The sequence below is a fragment of the Glossina fuscipes genome, unplaced genomic scaffold (assembly GCF_014805625.2).
Source record: "Glossina fuscipes isolate IAEA_lab_2018 unplaced genomic scaffold, Yale_Gfus_2 116, whole genome shotgun sequence".
In the NCBI taxonomy this organism is placed as follows: Eukaryota; Metazoa; Arthropoda; class Insecta; order Diptera; family Glossinidae; genus Glossina; species Glossina fuscipes.
The window spans coordinates 468,194-486,221 of NW_023998459.1; the positions used below are offsets into that span (position 1 = coordinate 468,194).

An 18,028-nucleotide genomic window follows, 5' to 3' on the forward strand; every position below is an offset into this window, starting at 1 on the left:
TTTCCAATTCAAATTTTTTCTTTTAACAAACACTTTATAATTCTTTTCACCCTACATTAGGTGAATTCTTATCATTTTTTTCTACTTGGTACTGAATTGGGCACAAGTGTGTATCATAAAACATTAAAATGCAAGACATGATAGGATAAGCGATGATAAATTTCTACGAATATAACGAACATAGTGCGATACACACAAAATAGGTCACAAAATCACTGACAAGAAAGAAGTAGAAATAAAAACAAGTTAAAATACTATAGCCACACAAGGCCGACCTTTCAATACTCTACGTTACTTAACCTAATACAATACTTTACTTATTTTCGTGACAACGTGCCAAAAACTGTATCTAGTTGTAAAGTGAAAGCATGGTTTTCACGAATCAAAGAGGATCAAAGTGTGAACTCATGTGTAATTTGTCAAAGATCTTATTCTTCAATGTTGCTATATAACGACTTACTTCCATGGGAACGATTAAAACAATAAATCTATTTTGTACAGCTAATTTTGGTGTTAAATTATTGTTGCGAACAAATTCTTATCATAAAATAATACAAATTGAACTTTTCCCGTATAAAGCTTTACTTTTCGTAAGAACGTTTATTACACAGATGTTTCAAAAAATGGTCTCATTCGATCCAAGTTTTCCACATACATTTTATATGCTAAAATATAAGTTTCTACAATGTTTGTCGAGAAATATTAAAAACTGCGTTATTCGAGTGTTCGACAAAATGGTCCGGTCCAATCCATTTTCGATATTTCTTAGACCAAAACGAGTTAATTTACCAAATTTTGTCAAAATCAGGCGGACACATAGATTGGCGAAAATATACTACATGTTAAACAACAATCGATGTAGTGTGAAAGGATAGTACCGTATGTTTGTATGTTTGCGTCTGCTCATGAAACTTAAAATCAAAAAGAAGCAAACGAATCGAAATCGAAGAATGGCTACAAGTTTGGGTTGAGTCGTGCGTGAGCGCCTAAAATATGCATTAAAGCAAATATCCTAATGGACACTATAAGATTCCATCCACGCACATGCAATTTTGGTAACCTTTTCCTGAATTAAGTCTAAAATTTTCATGGTCACATAGATAGATAGATAAAACATTAAAAATCGTAATCTTAAGTTCATAAAAAAATCTGCAATATCAAAAAGAATTAAACAAATAAAAAACTGGAAAAAACTTAAATATTTCAATACATTTTTATTAAGTTTTTGCGAAATGCGTGTTGTGTGACGCAAAAAATAAAAAAGACAAGATTCGCAACAGGACCAGATTCATACTACAAGTCTATGTAAGAAATTCTTCTTTTTATTGTGATATGACAGGATCAGATTCATACTACAAGTCTATGTAAGAAATTATTCTTTTTAAATTTCTGGTAAATGAAGTATGATTTCCTTTTAGTTGCGTTAGTCACAAGTCAAAAAATGCCATTATCATTTCTTTGAGAATATATTGATGAGCTTATCAAAAACTTAATATAACAGTAAGCAAATTTGTTGAAGTAAGATATAATATTGCGTCGCATGGATCGTTGTGCTTCGAAATCGAAAAGTGATAAAGCGGCAGAGGCTGAATAAAAATTTATTACTTCTCCCATTTTGTATATTCTTCTTAAACGTTACAAACGGAATGACAATATTAATGCGCCCTTCCAGCGAACGAAAAGTACGAAAAGATCATCATTGTTAAGATCGAATCAGAATCTCACGCTGATCATGTGCATAACCAAGTACCAGGTCTTTGATACGTGTTTCCTTGTGTTTCATACAAAGTGACACAAGTTATATAGTCTCAATCTTCGCTGATGACGTTAAGCCAAAGGTAAAAAGAATGTTGAAGAATGAGTAAACAAAAAACGAAAAAAACAAAGAGCAGGCAAAAATAGATCTCAACATGCAATGGCAAAAATGTGTTGTGCTACAATCGCTTGTATGTATTGACGAAGAGTCGGTCAGCCATTTCAACATGAGACTGTAATACTTGAGGAAAACTAGTCTTTATGGGATTGTTGCTTTTGTTTCCATTCTGAATAAGAAGATTCTATGATGCAGTTTCTTGGATATTCTTTTTGCACTTCCACATTAAACTTATGCCGTTAACTTTTGCATGATTTTGTTTTATATCTATTTTTAATAATGGTGTCTGACAGCAGAGGGGCGGAAGAGAGAGAGAGAGAGAGAGAGAGAGAGAAAGGAATAGAGAATGTGAAATATCTTTGCTTCAAACAAGTCGTTGAGTTGAGTCGAGTTTGACGCTTCAGGCGTTAGTTGAGCGTGAAACAGGTAAAACAGTGAGTTGTTGTTTTCAGTTACTTTTGAACGGTTCAAGAAGAAAGGTCCAATACATGTGATATGGTAATCGAGAAGTGCAAGATTTCTGTTCACACAAGCATTTTGAATAACAGCAAAAGTAACAAGAGATCAAGAAAAGAGAACTTAGTTAGGAAAATAGCAACAACAGACAAAACGAAGAATATTAAGTAAGGAAGCAAAGAAAATACAGAAAAGAATGATACCAGAACGAAACCTTTGAGAGAAAAGAAAAGAAGTTCAACGTAAATGTGAAGTCAAGCATCAGATAAAATAATCAAAAAAAAAATTAATGCTTTTATAAAAACGTTAAGAGGGAAAAGCTAAAAAGGAAAGGAAATAAAAAAATATTATAAAATAATTAATGGGGAAGAAAAAATTGTAAAATAATTTTCCAAACATATATTTTTAGTCATCAAAAGTTAGAAAAAAAATATTACAAAAACCAGTTTACAGCAAGTCGGAATTCGTATCAAACGTTTTATTGTGTAAAGAGCGCAAATTATTTGTAAAAAAGTTACTGAAACAAAAATAAGGCGCTAAGAAAAAACTAAACATTCCGACATCGAATTTGAAATTCGAAATAAATCTACTTTTTGTATTCCCAACATTTACTCCCTGCTGCTTTTGCTGCACACTGAATGTCTTTTATAGTTGCTACGAGTAAGTCTACAGGAATCATTACATGTGGATTAAAATGTCTTCACGCATAGAAACTTCATCTTTACGATAGTCACTTGATGAAAGGGTATTTTTTACATTATTTCTTTAAGGATAATGTTTAAATAAGTAAGTAATAATTAATATTCATAATTTCAGAACCTATTATTGTATGATGAACTGAATTGTTTTATGTCTGCCAACAAAGATCAGAGATACATATATAATTTTTGATTTTCCGTTCATAACATCTCGAATTTTAAATTTATTCTTCAAGTTTATATAGAAAGATGTATTGAAAACAATATAAACTTTTGATCAGCATGTGATTCTGAGTCTTTGCTTCTTTTCCTTGTCTCTATGCAGGGGTAAAGTAGCCCAACAAACCCAGTTAATAAAAGAGTTTAACCAAATTTATATGTATATTTGATTAGCAATAATAAATATTCAAAATTATTAAATAAATAAAATTAAGAAATGGATACCCAAAATTCGTCTTAAATACCTGTTAATAGAAAAAATGTAATGTTTGCATGAAAAGTGCGATTACTCACTATGTTCGCTTGGTCATATTCGTTTGTTTAGTAGCAGTGTCAAAATCAGACAGACAGAGAGGCGCGTATCCGCATGAGATGAGTAAAAAATTATTTTATGTTCGTTCGCCCGACTGCAGATAGCTAAAGTTTATGAAATTATTTTTGTTATTATCTTTATAATTGAATTAGTCAGAGTAATAAGTTCTACGATTAAAGTCTTAAAGCGGTAGCATCTAAGGCTATCGGCTTTATTGAAAATTCTACCGCAGTTGAAATTTGAGCATACTACCATCGAGTTGTTGTTAGTCGTGATCTTATGCATATTCGGCCATTCAGGCGGATATTTAATTGAAAAGGTGGAAACGAATTTGTAAGAGCCGGCTTGATTAAGACATCTTGATAATTAATTTTTTGATACCGTTGTATACATGGCGCTTTGTGTTTATCTTTTAAACTTAATATTCACAACTTTTGTAATCTTTTGTTAAAAACTGTCTTCTTGCTTTTCCACATAGTTCCCGTTACGGTCTTTACATTTTGGTTCTATTCATTTGTCATATCGCTTAAGGCATCTGCAACTGTGATAGTTTCAACGGTTTCTTAAGTAGCTGATAATTGTTGTTGTTCTTTTCAACCTTCGGGAACAAAAGGAATTCACTAGATGGCGAATCAGGACTGTACGGTGGATGAATCATTATCTTGATTTTCTTTTGGGTGTTTAAATAGCTAGTTGTTAGACGAGATGTGTGATAGCTTCCATTGTCTTGCTAAAAGATAAACGGACGGTGCCTACTTGTTTTCGTTATTTCGTCAAACAAATGGGTGGGCAATACTCAGATTCAATCGTTTCGTTGTTGCTACATGACCCGTAATTAATAAACTTTCTACGCTAAGAAATTATCATTTGCGAAAAACGCTACTTTGTTTTTTGTTCAATTAAAAAAAAGTTTTCCAACGTTTTAAATAAATATCTTTTATACGCTTGAAATAAGTTTTGTAGATTAATAATGCTCATTCGCTCACTGAAACTTTGAATGATTCCTGTAGATGTTTGCATCAATTTTCAATTAAGAGAATGCATGGAAAGGTTCGGCTTCTTTCCGCAATATTTCCGATAGTGATATACAAACAGCTAAAACGATTTAGAAACTTACGTTGAGCAAAAATAAAACTATTGCGTGTGATTCCAATGAGTATTTTAGGGCTTTGAAAACTCCCGGTAAAAAATCCTTTAAAAATTTCCTCTGCGCATATCGCTTTAATAATTAATCTATATTGTTAAAATAGTTTATCGACATTTTTGTTAAGAACGCGTTGTTGTACGTAACACATAATTTTAATCATTTATAATAACAATTTTCTTGTAATTAGTTTGAGTTCCATTTAACCCCTAACTGAGTTTACTTATCGAAAAAAGGAAGCAAATACTTGAAATCTAAAGAAAAAGAATTAAGAACATTATTGTCGGACAAGGCCGACCATAAATACCCTACACCACATTGTTAACACAATTCTTATTTTTACAACAGAAGAGAAAAATGATATCTTGTTTCTATATAAAGCAAATTTTCCAAGTGTGTGTTTATGGGAAAGCGGGCTCACAACGCAACCTAATGTAGTACAAGTTCTATCCTTACATATGTCAGAATCCAAAAATAAGCTTGGATGCTCCGAATTTGGTACAGTTCATTTTTTTATGTTAAATCACTATTGTCGTCAGAGAGGGAGTTCAACAATTGCCTCAGCCGGTTCAAAGCTTTCATATAAATTTAGCAAGCCGAAATACTACGACTGAGCCACTTTTGACGAGAAATTTTGAAAATTACAATTTTTTCCCATATAATGAGTTTTCAAAATAGGGCGTTATATGGCGAGTGGTTGAAAAAGTGGACCGATTCGAACAATTTTCAATAAAGTTCGTCCTTGGGCCAAAACATGTCACTGTAATTTCACCAAAATATCTCAAAACTTGCGACCGGTAGTTTGGACAGAAATTTATATGGGCAGACGTCAGGCGGACAAACGGACAGACAAGCTTAGATCAAATCAGTGTATAATTCTGAATCGATCGGTGTAATAAAAGATGGGTCCATCTTAAGCCCTTCTGCGTTTTACATACGATCGCACTAAGTTAATATGCCCTGCAACCTGTACTTGGTGTAGGGTATAACATTTTTTAATATTCACAGCTGCAGTGATTAGCACGTTCACACAAAAACTTGCAATTTTTTTATATTTGCTTAAGTTGACGAAGGTACAAAATTTTTCCTATGGCAAATATAAATTCAAGAAACCCTTGTATCCTTTCTTGAGCTAGTATAACCAGCGCTGGCCAATTAAGTTTTTAGAGCCTTTCGTGGATTAATTTATTTACTACCGTGGGAGTTAGAAGCCTTTCTCTTTTCCAATATCCGTTATAGATACCAACGTTGATTCGAAAAATTTGCCTCAAGTTTTGTATTTACAATGGAATTTCTTGCATAAAAAACAGAAAATGTTACGAAATGGAATGCTCTCAAAAAAGCATAGTTGTTGTAGGGTGTTCAAGCAAGTCTCTGAAACCATTAAATTGGGTAGCGTTAACCGACTACGTATGTCATCCGCGAAAGTAGAAATCTGCAAAATCAAAACTGTTGTGCTTGATAATTAACGGTCTTTGAAGTTTAAGTTAGTCAGGATATTTTGTATTTTTAGCATGAAAGCGATGGCTACTTGTTCAACATAAAAATAAGCTAAAAACTAATCTGGTCGATCCGTCGGATCTGTCTCCGAGTGATTATTTTAATAACTCCAGTGGGAACATTGTGTAAAACGGTTTAGGTCGTTCGGTTCATAATTATCATAAAATATGAAAAGAAAATACCAAACGATCATGGAAAGTAATTGTATAAAGCGCTTCTCGATATTTGATTTAAAAGAAGGTTCTTATCATTTTTGACTAACATTTCGACAATCCTCTATGTCCTTTTTTGACAAAATACAATTACCTTGGTTATGTTAAGTGAAGCTAGCAAAATCCATATGCATGTCTGCCTTATCTGGAATTTTGAAAAGGACATTTTCCGCCTATGATATTATATGAATTGTTTTAGAACATGAAAACGTTGCTTCACATCCAATTTAAATCTATTATCAATTTTTCTCAGCAAAGAGTATTCAAAATTTCTTTTCAATCTATATTTGCTTAATAAATTGTTTTATAAACATACCTTCATTTTCATGTGCAATGTTAATATTTATTTATCCCAATAAACAATTGACGGATCAAATGCTAAAGATACATATAAAGCTAAAATCGATTAAATTAAAGAAACCGTCGTTCAGTATTTTCAAAGATGATCTAATCTTTTAGGTTTTCCTTCCGTAGAGGGTGTTTATTTACATTTATTATTTAAATACACTGAACGAAACTATCCATCAGGAATTGTTGTTGTTGCTTTATTAGAATTGATTTCAATAAATAAAACAATTCATTGACACTGATGTCATAAAATATTCTTTTGAGAAAAAGCGATCGGCAAATCGGAAATGGAATGCTATGGGAGAAAACAAAACAGCCGTCATTGTCTTACGTCGACAAGTGTATGTTATTTAGTAAATCGCAAAATTATTGATTAATTGTAATAATTTTGTGTAAATAATTTTCAGTTATTTTAGTTGTCAAGGTTTAATTTATTTCCCAATTTTAAAATCCACATTCATATTTTAAGTTATTTCTGTGCGTTTGTTACACGTATATATATATATATATATTATGTATATATATATATATATATATTATGTATATATATATATATATATATATATATATATCATATATATATGAATAACACTTTAGCATTATATAGGCAAAGGTAGTGCAATGCTATTTATACGCATTATGTGCTTATAGTCGTGTGAGTCATGGCTACTGGAGGTATTTACTATTAATCATTATTAAGTTTTACAAAGTAAATAATAATGACTTTTTTATTGTCATTTATTTTTAAAAATTTTTACTTATTGCGGTTACTAATTGATCTTGAGGTTTATTGTAACATTAGGGCCGCTCAAGTTTAATGAAAGATGTTTTTTAATCAATTATTTACTTTTTTTGCACGTTTTTTTTCATTTGCTTTAAAGTTTTTATATATAAAAACATACTAAATTACCTGCAGAAACTCTACGGTAAAATCATACCATTAATGGAAAAGACACTGCAGCAAAGTGTACCAGGTGCAAAATATTGAAATTGGAATAAAAAACCATCGACATTGGCGTTAAACAGTAGTCATAGATCTTGTTTCACTGAAATATCTAATTATAAAAAGTAAATAAGAACGCTTGGTTCGGCTCTTCATGCGAAGCTTACGCTTTCAGATCGTGCTTATGATTTTCAATTTAAAATTTTATTGCCTTAAGCCGTTAGTTAGTGTTTGAAATAAGTTGAAATGTGCAACTATTCTGGGAACGGTTTCTATCAGTTTCTTTAAGATATAAGACAAAAGTTGAAAGAGAATTTTGTGCGAAAAACCTAAAAAACTTTTCCTAATTTAAATGAGAAAATTATTTTTGAAATTGACATTGTGTCGTAGCAGCGAATGTTAAGTTTCAAGAAATTCCAATGCTTGGTTTGTCTATTAACTCGCTGTATAAGTTGACCACAAACAGTGTTTTTAAACCGTCATCCCCCTTTGGTCAGCGTCAAAATTTGTATGATTTGCATTTTTTTTGGACACGTTTTGAATCCATATGAAAATACCTTTTAAACAAGTTAAACAAGTTTTATTGTTACCATTTTTTTTTTAATTAATAATATTGATTAATTTTTTTTAATTAATAAAAATTGTGACTCGCATTCACGTAATATGAATCTATGTGGAAATATATTTCTAACAAGCCTTTAGGAACTATTGTTAACTTTGGGACTGCAATGCGGTCAAGCTAGAAGACTTTCCCTATATTCCTCTATATCACTTGAAATTATATGGAAATAGCTGTCGAATGAGCTAAAGATATTCAAATTTTTCTGACTTCGCTATTTTTCTCATTCGTCTTTTTCCTTTTATTGAAAACGAAACGTTTACACACAGCCATATTCTGAACAACGTCACAAAGGCGTCAGAAGTCATAAGTATGCTATTTCCTTTTTGAGAATTTTGTGATTTAATAAACTTTTTTTTATAACGGGATTAATTGGAGAGTTTTATTATAATTATTTTTGTCACAAAAACCGTGACAAGCAAATGCGTTGCTGTTTTAAGAGGCAAGGCTGCAGCAAATTTTCTTTATTGGCGTAAATGATTCCTTAAAGAGTCAAGAAAGGCATGAAAATACAGTAATGCGCATGGAAAAACTTTAAATGATTGAAAAAATTGATTTCGCAAACCAATTTTTCTCGAGATAAAATTTCTCAAAGTGCTCCACAGAAGAACTCCTACAGTTTTCATTCTTTTCATTTGAATTTTTTACGGTGTAGAGAAATACATCCAAACATTTCAATCCAAACATTTTTTCCTAATAAAAGCGTGAAATTCTTCATTCAAATACACACTAATTACGCAATCGGTTAATATTTTGACAGAATCCTATATGCTCTTCCAGTTTCATGTATATGAATATATTTTTCTTCAAATTTACCCGAAAACAGATGTGAGGCGCAGAGCTTGTTTATTTGAAGGTGCTATAAAACAAGGGGTGTTCATGTTACTATTTTTTTAATATTTTTCCACAATAGTTTTTTGTTTCTACTACTATGCCCCTAAACCCTTAGTACAAACACCCCATGTATTATTATTCTATTACCAAAAAACTTTCCTTTTTAGTCAGTTACAGTGGCCTTATCGCTTAAGTAAATAATTTTAACTTGCCATCGGCAGCAGGTTTGGTTGAAGGATTCATACAAACATTTTACCTAGCCACTTAAATAGTTAACACAAAAACATAAAAAAAAACAAAATGAGTTCGACTCACTGGGAACGTTCTGTGTATCGATTTGACGCGATTGGTAAGATCTCTGCAAAGGAAAAATTGTAAGGAAGAAAAAGTAAGAGCGATGGCAGAAATATTTCGTTCATAATAATGTCATCATCGTTGTCATCACTGCAACATTTGTATATTTCAAGACCTATCTTGACAAGAGACGAGTGTGTTGCTATTGTTATTTCTTTGACAAAATCTTGAAGAAAGCACATCAGACATTAGAAATTTGTCAATTTTCAACGCTCTTATTCCTGCTCTCATTCTCATTCTTCAGACCATTATCATATTGAGATAATAAAAATCTGGATTAAGAAGTGTTCGTCACCGCCTATTTCTTCCCTATTGAAATGTTTCGGCACAGTCCATAGTCAAGAAAATTAAGCTCTCTTTTGGCAAACTGAACTTATTGTATTTTTCACGCGTCAAAAAAACAAAGAAAGGGCTGAAGAGCGTGACCAAAAAAATGTTTTTGATGCATGCGGCCTGTAAAGGCAACTACTTAATTTTAGTCAATATCGAAACTTTCCCTGTTGTTTCATTCTTCTCTGTCCAATAATTCTAGACACCTTTTTATAACTTGGAGTATTGGGTCAATTAACGTCCTCCACAAAGTTTTCTTGCATTAAATTAATTGCATTTTCATTTACTTGACTAATAAAAGTTGCCATCTTGTGGGCTAATTCTCAATGTGGGCAATCTTAAAGAAAGTGAGAACCATACTATTGCCAGAAGCGGGCGAGTGAAATTTTTAAATAAGCCAGAGAGAGAGGTTGGTACAGGCATTTAAGATGAAAGGATGTTAATAATGATGTTTTCTTTTTTATCAGCTTTTACTAGTCGAATATTTTCAAAGTCTTCCCAGTAAAAATCGGTCAACAGCGATTTCTTTCTTTTTTTTTTTTTTTCTTAGTAAGTGCTGGTGATTGATGAGGCATTACTATATACATATGTATTTAGTCACTTATGTTAATGATTTGCTTGAATGAATAACGCAAATGAAAATTCGTTAATTAACAATTTAAAGTAAAAGATTTCTTTTTCCATAAAACAAAGAAATAAACGCAAATAGAAAGTCTTTCCTTAGATATTTCTAAACATTACTGAGAAATTAAGTGAATAGGAAATGACGGGTAAAAATTTATGTTTCTTAGGTTATATATGTTAGATAAACCTTTTCTTTTAAATAAATTTTAAATGAAATTTAACGGACGTGCCTTGACCTCTCTGCATGATTTCTTGGGCAGCAATTTCTCATGCGGCGCTGTTTATGACTTTTAATAATCTGTAACGAATAAAATTTTAAAGACATGGAGATCTGTTTTTCTAACATTTGATTACATTATTCACTCCCTGGAGAGAATTTGTGATCGACTTCAGTAAACTTAAAGAAAAATAAAGAAATAAAAAGTTTCTAAAGTTTGTTAATTTCGTTTTGCGAAATTTGTAATAATTTTGAAAATTGTTACTTTGTGTGCTTTTTGCAGCTGCAGTGAGAATGCGTTTACTTTCAAAGTGTTTGAAGCCCGCTCGTGACGTATTAGCCTAATCAACTCTGAAATAGTTTGCTGTTTACGCATATTGTAGCTAAGTCGATTAATAAGTATTTGTTTATAGAAAATAAATGAATGAAATAAGTAAAAATGTATATTCATTTTAAGGCGAATTGTGGATAAGCTTCAATTCAATGATTGAAAAGTTTATTGTCTATACGCAGTTTCTCTTAATAATTTGAAAACTATATAGCCGATCGACATCATTTTTCCGGATATACATGTTTTTACCTAGTATTTGCTTCTCGTGTTAAGAGTTATTAACTACAATATTGCGTCTAAGCGTAAATTTGTAGGCAATACCAGGCGATATTTTCGGCGATATATGTGAACAATTTGATTTGAGCATTGCGTTTGTCAAATTTCGAGCGAAGTCAATTAGTACAATTTGATTGATGTCAATATGGCCTGACAGCGTATTTAACATCGAATGATAGTTCAAATATAAGTTTCAGCTCAAATACTATTCCGAACGGTAGGTTTTCAAATTTTCTTACAAAATTAGGCTTTGACGCGAGATTTTTAGTTCTTCTAGATATTATTGCGTATGGGTAGCATATATTCAAAGCGCAACTTTGAATGCGAACTGAAGCAATAAATTATACATGAAGTCTTGTGACCTTGTGGCAATAATTGATGGGCGAATAGATGGATAGGATTAAATGTATCTACAACTTTAAGAGATTTTTAATGCGTATTTTTGAACGTTACAATCAGAATAACTAATCTATCACGCTGTCGTCTTCCAGTAATGGGTATAAAATTGTTTCATAAAGCAACAACACGTTCATCATGTTGCACGTTTGAAAAAGGGGTGTAAATCAATGAAAATACCTTGAACAAGTAAAATAAGAAAAACATGTTTCTTTTATTGCTAATCAAACAAATAAACAGTAGGGTTCAATGAACGAAAAACTGAATTAGAAATAAATTTCATAATTTTTAAATTTTATTTATTCATTTCGACTTAAAACCCAATCGGAATTGTTAGTACAATTAAAAATTATTCTTGAATTTTGCTTTCGTTGATTTGTCCATAATTTTTCCACTTTTGTTGGAGATTTTACAAAATTGTACCATGACTTTAGCTTGCATGGAACACAAATAACTGTAGTTGTTTTGCAAAAGATTAGTATCCGCGTAACGTATTGAAAAAACATTAAAATCAGTTGTACACAAAAACAAAAGTAAAACAAAAGTCTTCTGCCATCAAGCGTAACCAAAAAAGAAAAAAAAATGAAGACAAAAACACAAATAATTGTATATGAAACATATTTTTTTGTAATAAGTTTTATAATTGTTGGTAAAAATTTACCAAAAAAAAAAACTAAATAAAATATCTGTCTTGCTTCGGTTTAGAACGACTTATAACTACCCATTAGCGAGTATAAATATACCAATCCCTTAATTTAATTTTAATCTTAGTCGTTTTAATGGCTTAACTCAAGTAATGTTATTTCACTTATATGGATCGTTGAAATTGCACTTTCGTTACTTTTTAAGACTGCCCATGATTTGATTACCAGGACTGTGGATAGTGTGCTTGACGAACACGATTTGGGGATCGCGTCAAATGTCATATAAAAATCCATAGTTGTTGATGCAAATATGAAGAGATTTTTCTCAGTAATACCAGTTTTCTCTTTTATACGATAATAAATTTTTTTAAATTAATTTTAATTTTAAATAATAGTTATTGAAATTTCATTTACTGAAAACCAATTATTATTTGTTATTTTATGTTTGTAAACTTTGGATAAATAAATACTGAATTGCATTGAATTTATTTAAATTACATGGAATTCAAAGTGCTTTCAAGTGAAAGGCGCTGATAGGGATTAAATTGAACTGATTTGGTTGGAACCAAATTGATTTTTTTTTTTTTTTAATGATTAAATCAGGGGATACGCCGTTATATGTGACGGTAATATAATGTGGACGTAGCCTACTGAGCGTGTGTGTCCAATAGATAAGTGTTAGGCCTTCACCGACTAAGCATTCTTTATAGTTGCTACGGCCAAATACATTGTACCGTAATGAGATTTGAAATAGTGAGCACAGAGTTGCTAGTCGTGACTCTTTTTTACACGGCTATGCGTCAACCGCTTCGGAATTGTGTTGAATTTATTGTATTAAAATATTGTATTAAAATAGCTTTAATTTAATTGAGTCGACTTAATCTCAATTTGAAATAAATTAATTTGGATTATAATGCTGTGAGCGTGATTTTTAATTGTACTGCGCCCTTAGAGGACATATGAATTACATCGATCCTGGTGCCATATAGATATATTGCAAATCGAATAATAAAGTTGTTCTTACAGCACAAGATCTAAAATATATATCTAAGGGTTCTTCCAACATATGTACATATATATAATAATTATACAATTATATTTGGAGGAAAAATATATAAAATTCAGCTAATGAGAAAGAAATATTGAAATGTATTCTTTTTGAAATTGGAATTTAGCAGAAAAGGACTTTACTATGTAGTTTCATGTCGTATCCCACATGTGTACACACATATTTGCAGGATATCTCGGAAAGTCAATTTTATTTAAACTTCAGATTTTAAAATATATATTTAGACAATTAAGTCAAATTTTCGATAAACATAAACATGTTCAGCAAATATTTCTTAAAATTTGTATGGGAGAAATAGTGCATTTAAAGGTTCCAGAACATTACCTATCTTAATAGACTTTTGATAGTGGTGCTTTTACTCAAATCTGAAATTATTCCCACGTCATGTAGATACAAAATAAGAAGCTTTTCTTCATTTTCTACACTTGATAGCCTATGTTAAAATTATCCTTATAAAAAAGGGGTATTATCGTCCGTGTAAAGCTGGCCCATTAATATTATTGTTGGCTGCACTCCAGCGAGGTAAGTTATAAAGTCTGAACCGGAAAGACAGGGCGTTATCTAATCCGATATAGTAGCAGTTATGTCTTCTCTTAAAAGATAGCTCGAAAACATTCGCCTATCCACGTTGCACATAAGGAAAGCGGCGTCTTATTAATATTCGCGGACAAACTTGTCAAATTTTCATGTAACTATGAAAGAGATCATAAGACGGGATAGTATATTAGGACTAGCTGCGCTGCATGACGTGGACTACAAGTTTGCGATAGGTATGGTAGAAATGTACGAATATATGAAAGCAATTTTTCGGTATTTATAAGAAACAGCTTTATGCATTCATATTTTGCCGTAGTTGTTGCCGGAACAACGTTACTAACACTAATTCGTTTGTTTTAAAGCTGGCGGGAGTATAGGTGTAACCTTAGATCGCCACGAATGGAATGATATAGTTAGCCTTGAATACTTGGTATAAAAATTACTCTTACTATGAGATAAGTTATGCATTATCATATTTAGATACATTAGGTAATGTGGAATATATAGTATCTCTTCAAGACGTGTAGTGGGGGTTACACATATATGTGTATAAGAAAGAATTGGATGAATGCATGAATTGTAACCTTTAAAGTCTTAACATTTTCTGGTCAATGCAATAAATTAGTAGTCAGCAGGTACCACAGGAAGCGTTTGTATATTGTTCGATGTAATAAAAATGGTTTCTGTTGTAATTTCTTTTCATAGTCATGAACATCTATATAAAATTAACATACAGCTGCAGCTTAATTCAATATTTTTTTTTCTGTAAGGCAATCAAAGTCCATAAATTTTGTTCATGTCGTAGATCATGTATTTAGTAATGCAAGCATATTCATGGCAAAAAGTAGCTAACTCTGAGAATGTTGGGGGGATTTTAAGTACTTTTGGAATGCGGTATAAACTCTTTAATTTTTACATTTGTTGGAAACTCTCAAGAATATTTTAAATAAATATAAATAATTTGGCAATCAGTTGTAAAGCGTTGTAATGTGAATTGTGTATCTATGTACGCAAAGTTAAAATTTACATTTATGTTAGTCACGCTTGTGAGGAAAGGAAAAAAATTAGAAAAAAGTAAATAAAGAAACAATCATTTTTAATTCACTGGGAACAAGGCCAGGCAGAATTTGTTGCTAATCATTAATTCTTCTTTTTTTTCTTGTATTTTTCTTCTTTTTTTGTTATCGTTATTACAGTAAAAAAAATCATTATTGCAAGTTTAAGCGTAACAAATCTAACACTAAACAGATTATAATTGGCAATACCCATTAGGAAAATCTACGTTTCTAGTGTATGTAAGAAAATAGAATATAATATATATATAATATTATAATTAATATTAATATATATATATATATAATGTTTAAAGGTTTGGTTTTTTTTTCTGAGAAATTGTATTTCCAAATAACCGGTACGCCAATATGTCTTACGTAGCTACTGTTAAAAAGGCACGTGTGTTGATAAAAGAAATTGAAAACAAAAAAAAATATTTTATGATACATATGAATACCTTATACGGTTGAACTTTTACGGTTGGCTTAACTGCTTTTCACTCACCATTGTTTCTATTAAACGAGAAAAGATAAAAGTAGACAATATTTGTACAAGCAGTGTATATAAAAATATATAATTTTCTTCTTTTTTTTTATGAAACTAGTTACTTAATATAGAAAATATTAAAAATCTTTATAAATGTACTAAATAAAAGCAACAACAACTGTCGTCTGCTAGTGTTATTTAAAGTTAACGTCTGTCGAAATGTCTTATTATACCAATTGTTTGCGTCAAGTCGATAAAAACCTGTTTTAATAACGAACAATAAAACACCGAACTTACCAACCAGTTATCTAAGCCAGCTGTTCCTTATAGACTTTGTATAATGCTTTTAAATGGCTAAGGCATTAAGAAAAAGAAAGAAACAACAAACACTGTCTTAAAAAGAGGCACGTTTTATAGCTTCTTGCATAAAAATCAATTTGTGCTTACCGGCACACAGTCAATAGTTCAGTCATATCTCGAAGATAATTGATCATCGAAGTCTGAATGTGTTATACTAAGCCGGAATATTAGTTTATTTAAATATTACACTATGTTAATATAATTAACAAAACATTTCATTGAAAATACCTTACTTTAAATCCTTTGAAAAATGTATTGTAAAATGTCTCTAACTTTTCGAGCTAATGGTTAGTTAGTCGAACGGGACAATTTTTGCAATTTTTGATGGATTTCAAGAAGTATTTGTGCCATGCCTCATATTCATGTTTTATAGCCTGTAAGTTTTGATTGTTCTGGTCGTATTTCAAGGTGCTTCATAACCACATATTTCAGCGATTTTTTAAAAGTTTCCCTCTTATGCTTATACAGAGTTAAGCGTCAATACAACATTTCGACGTGCAAGAGTCTACATATCAATTTTCAGTTCTCTATTTTTATTATTGCTGTATAGCGCGTTCCCCCAATGAACGTTATCCAGCGTAAATTAAATTCAAATCAATTCAAAATATTATGCTTAGCTGTCAGCTGGTGTCAGTTTTCGATGGTTAGAGTTCGAAACCTAAGAATAATGTACCCCGTCCCATTTCGGCAAAATATAAAAAGTATAACGATAAGATAAAAACACTATAACAAAAATTTGATTTTTATGCCCACCGCCAAAGGACATTTTTTGTTACAAAATGTTTACAACATCCAGAATGGAATTTTAGAAATCTTATAAAGTATTTGTGTTCTTCATCAGCGTCATTTTCTATGGCAGGTTTATGTGTCCGTCTGCACGTAAATTTGTGTATGACGCAGTCGTAATACGGTTTCTAATTGGGAAAAGCATTGGAAATCGAGCAAAAATGGTCAAAGGACACGCTTACAGTATAACCTAAAGTAGAATGCAGTTATTTTTCGAACCAAAAAAAAATTGAACTTGCTTATTACTCATAAAAGACAATAGATACCATTGACATGGTGAAATTTTGCACATATATCTTTTGGATGATTGTAAAGTCATAAAATCAGGCACAACAATCGCCCAAGCCCATCCAATATTGTCGAGCAGAGCAATTTCGTTTTATTAGAGTTTTTTATTAAACACTTCGCGTGTTCGAGAGTAAAAGATTCGGCTACGGGTGAGTGTGACTTTCTTAGTTTTCAGAAAGACTTTTGATCAGCGCACTAAAATGTTCGCAGTTAACAAAAACAACGATTTTTTTTATTTAATGAATAAAGGTAAAAAACAGTTGTTCCAACACTTAATTGGCTTGTAATGATTTAATTACTTAAGTTGTCTTGAGGACCATGTTTGAGTAATAGTCGACTGAAACTTCGATGCTTATGTACTATTAATGACTGTATGTTTATTGGCAACAAAACTCATAGAGATGAATTTTCACACATTACATTGAAAAGATTTGGGGCTGTGCTTTAATGAAAAAGAAAAGTTTTCCTTCTGAAAATTTCTTTTTCTTTGACTCAGTAATGCGGACGTGTGTTAAAAGCTTGATAAAACTTATTAAAATAGATAAATGATTGTTATAAAAACAAAACCGAGTACATTTTAATTTTATTAAATTTTTTGTATAAAATTTCATATTAGCATTTTTAGAAAGCACAATAAATGGAATTTGAAGTCAAGAGACGGATGAACACGATTCAAACAATACTGTGTAGCCTTGACTGGCTGCAGTTTTTTCATTTATAATTGTAATTTACTGTGTAATTTATTTCTTTATATACATGCCATGACTAACTTAACTAGTCAGTCAAGTAAATTATTTTATGATCACTTCTCACCCACCAATTATGTACAGTAAAAGCTCCTTATTCGCGGGGTATACGTTCCATAAAAATGCCGCGAATACAGAAATCGTGATTACAGAATGGTAATTTATATGGGATTATAGGGGATAGATTCCTAGTTGACAAAATAAAAAAGGAAATTGTGAATATGGAATGGTAATTTATATGGGTTTATAGGGGATACGTTCCTAAGCGACAAAATAAAAAAATCAATTTAATTGAAGTTTTTGAACATTTTGATTAATTATCTTAAGGCTTAGGCAATGGTTTGAAAAATTTTGTAAGTTTCTCTTGCTTGG

General features: G+C 31.1%; 1 long non-coding RNA gene across 1 annotated transcript in view; it reads left to right on the forward strand.

The window, feature by feature from the left end:
- The first annotated feature begins 2,695 nt into the window (after positions 1-2,695).
- LOC119640223 overlaps positions 2,696-18,028 on the forward strand; it is a 45,163-nt gene continuing 29,830 nt past the window's right edge. The window contains exon 1 of the long non-coding RNA XR_005247618.1: positions 2,696-3,115. This is a non-coding gene — a long non-coding RNA (uncharacterized LOC119640223). The remainder of the gene's footprint in view (positions 3,116-18,028) is intronic.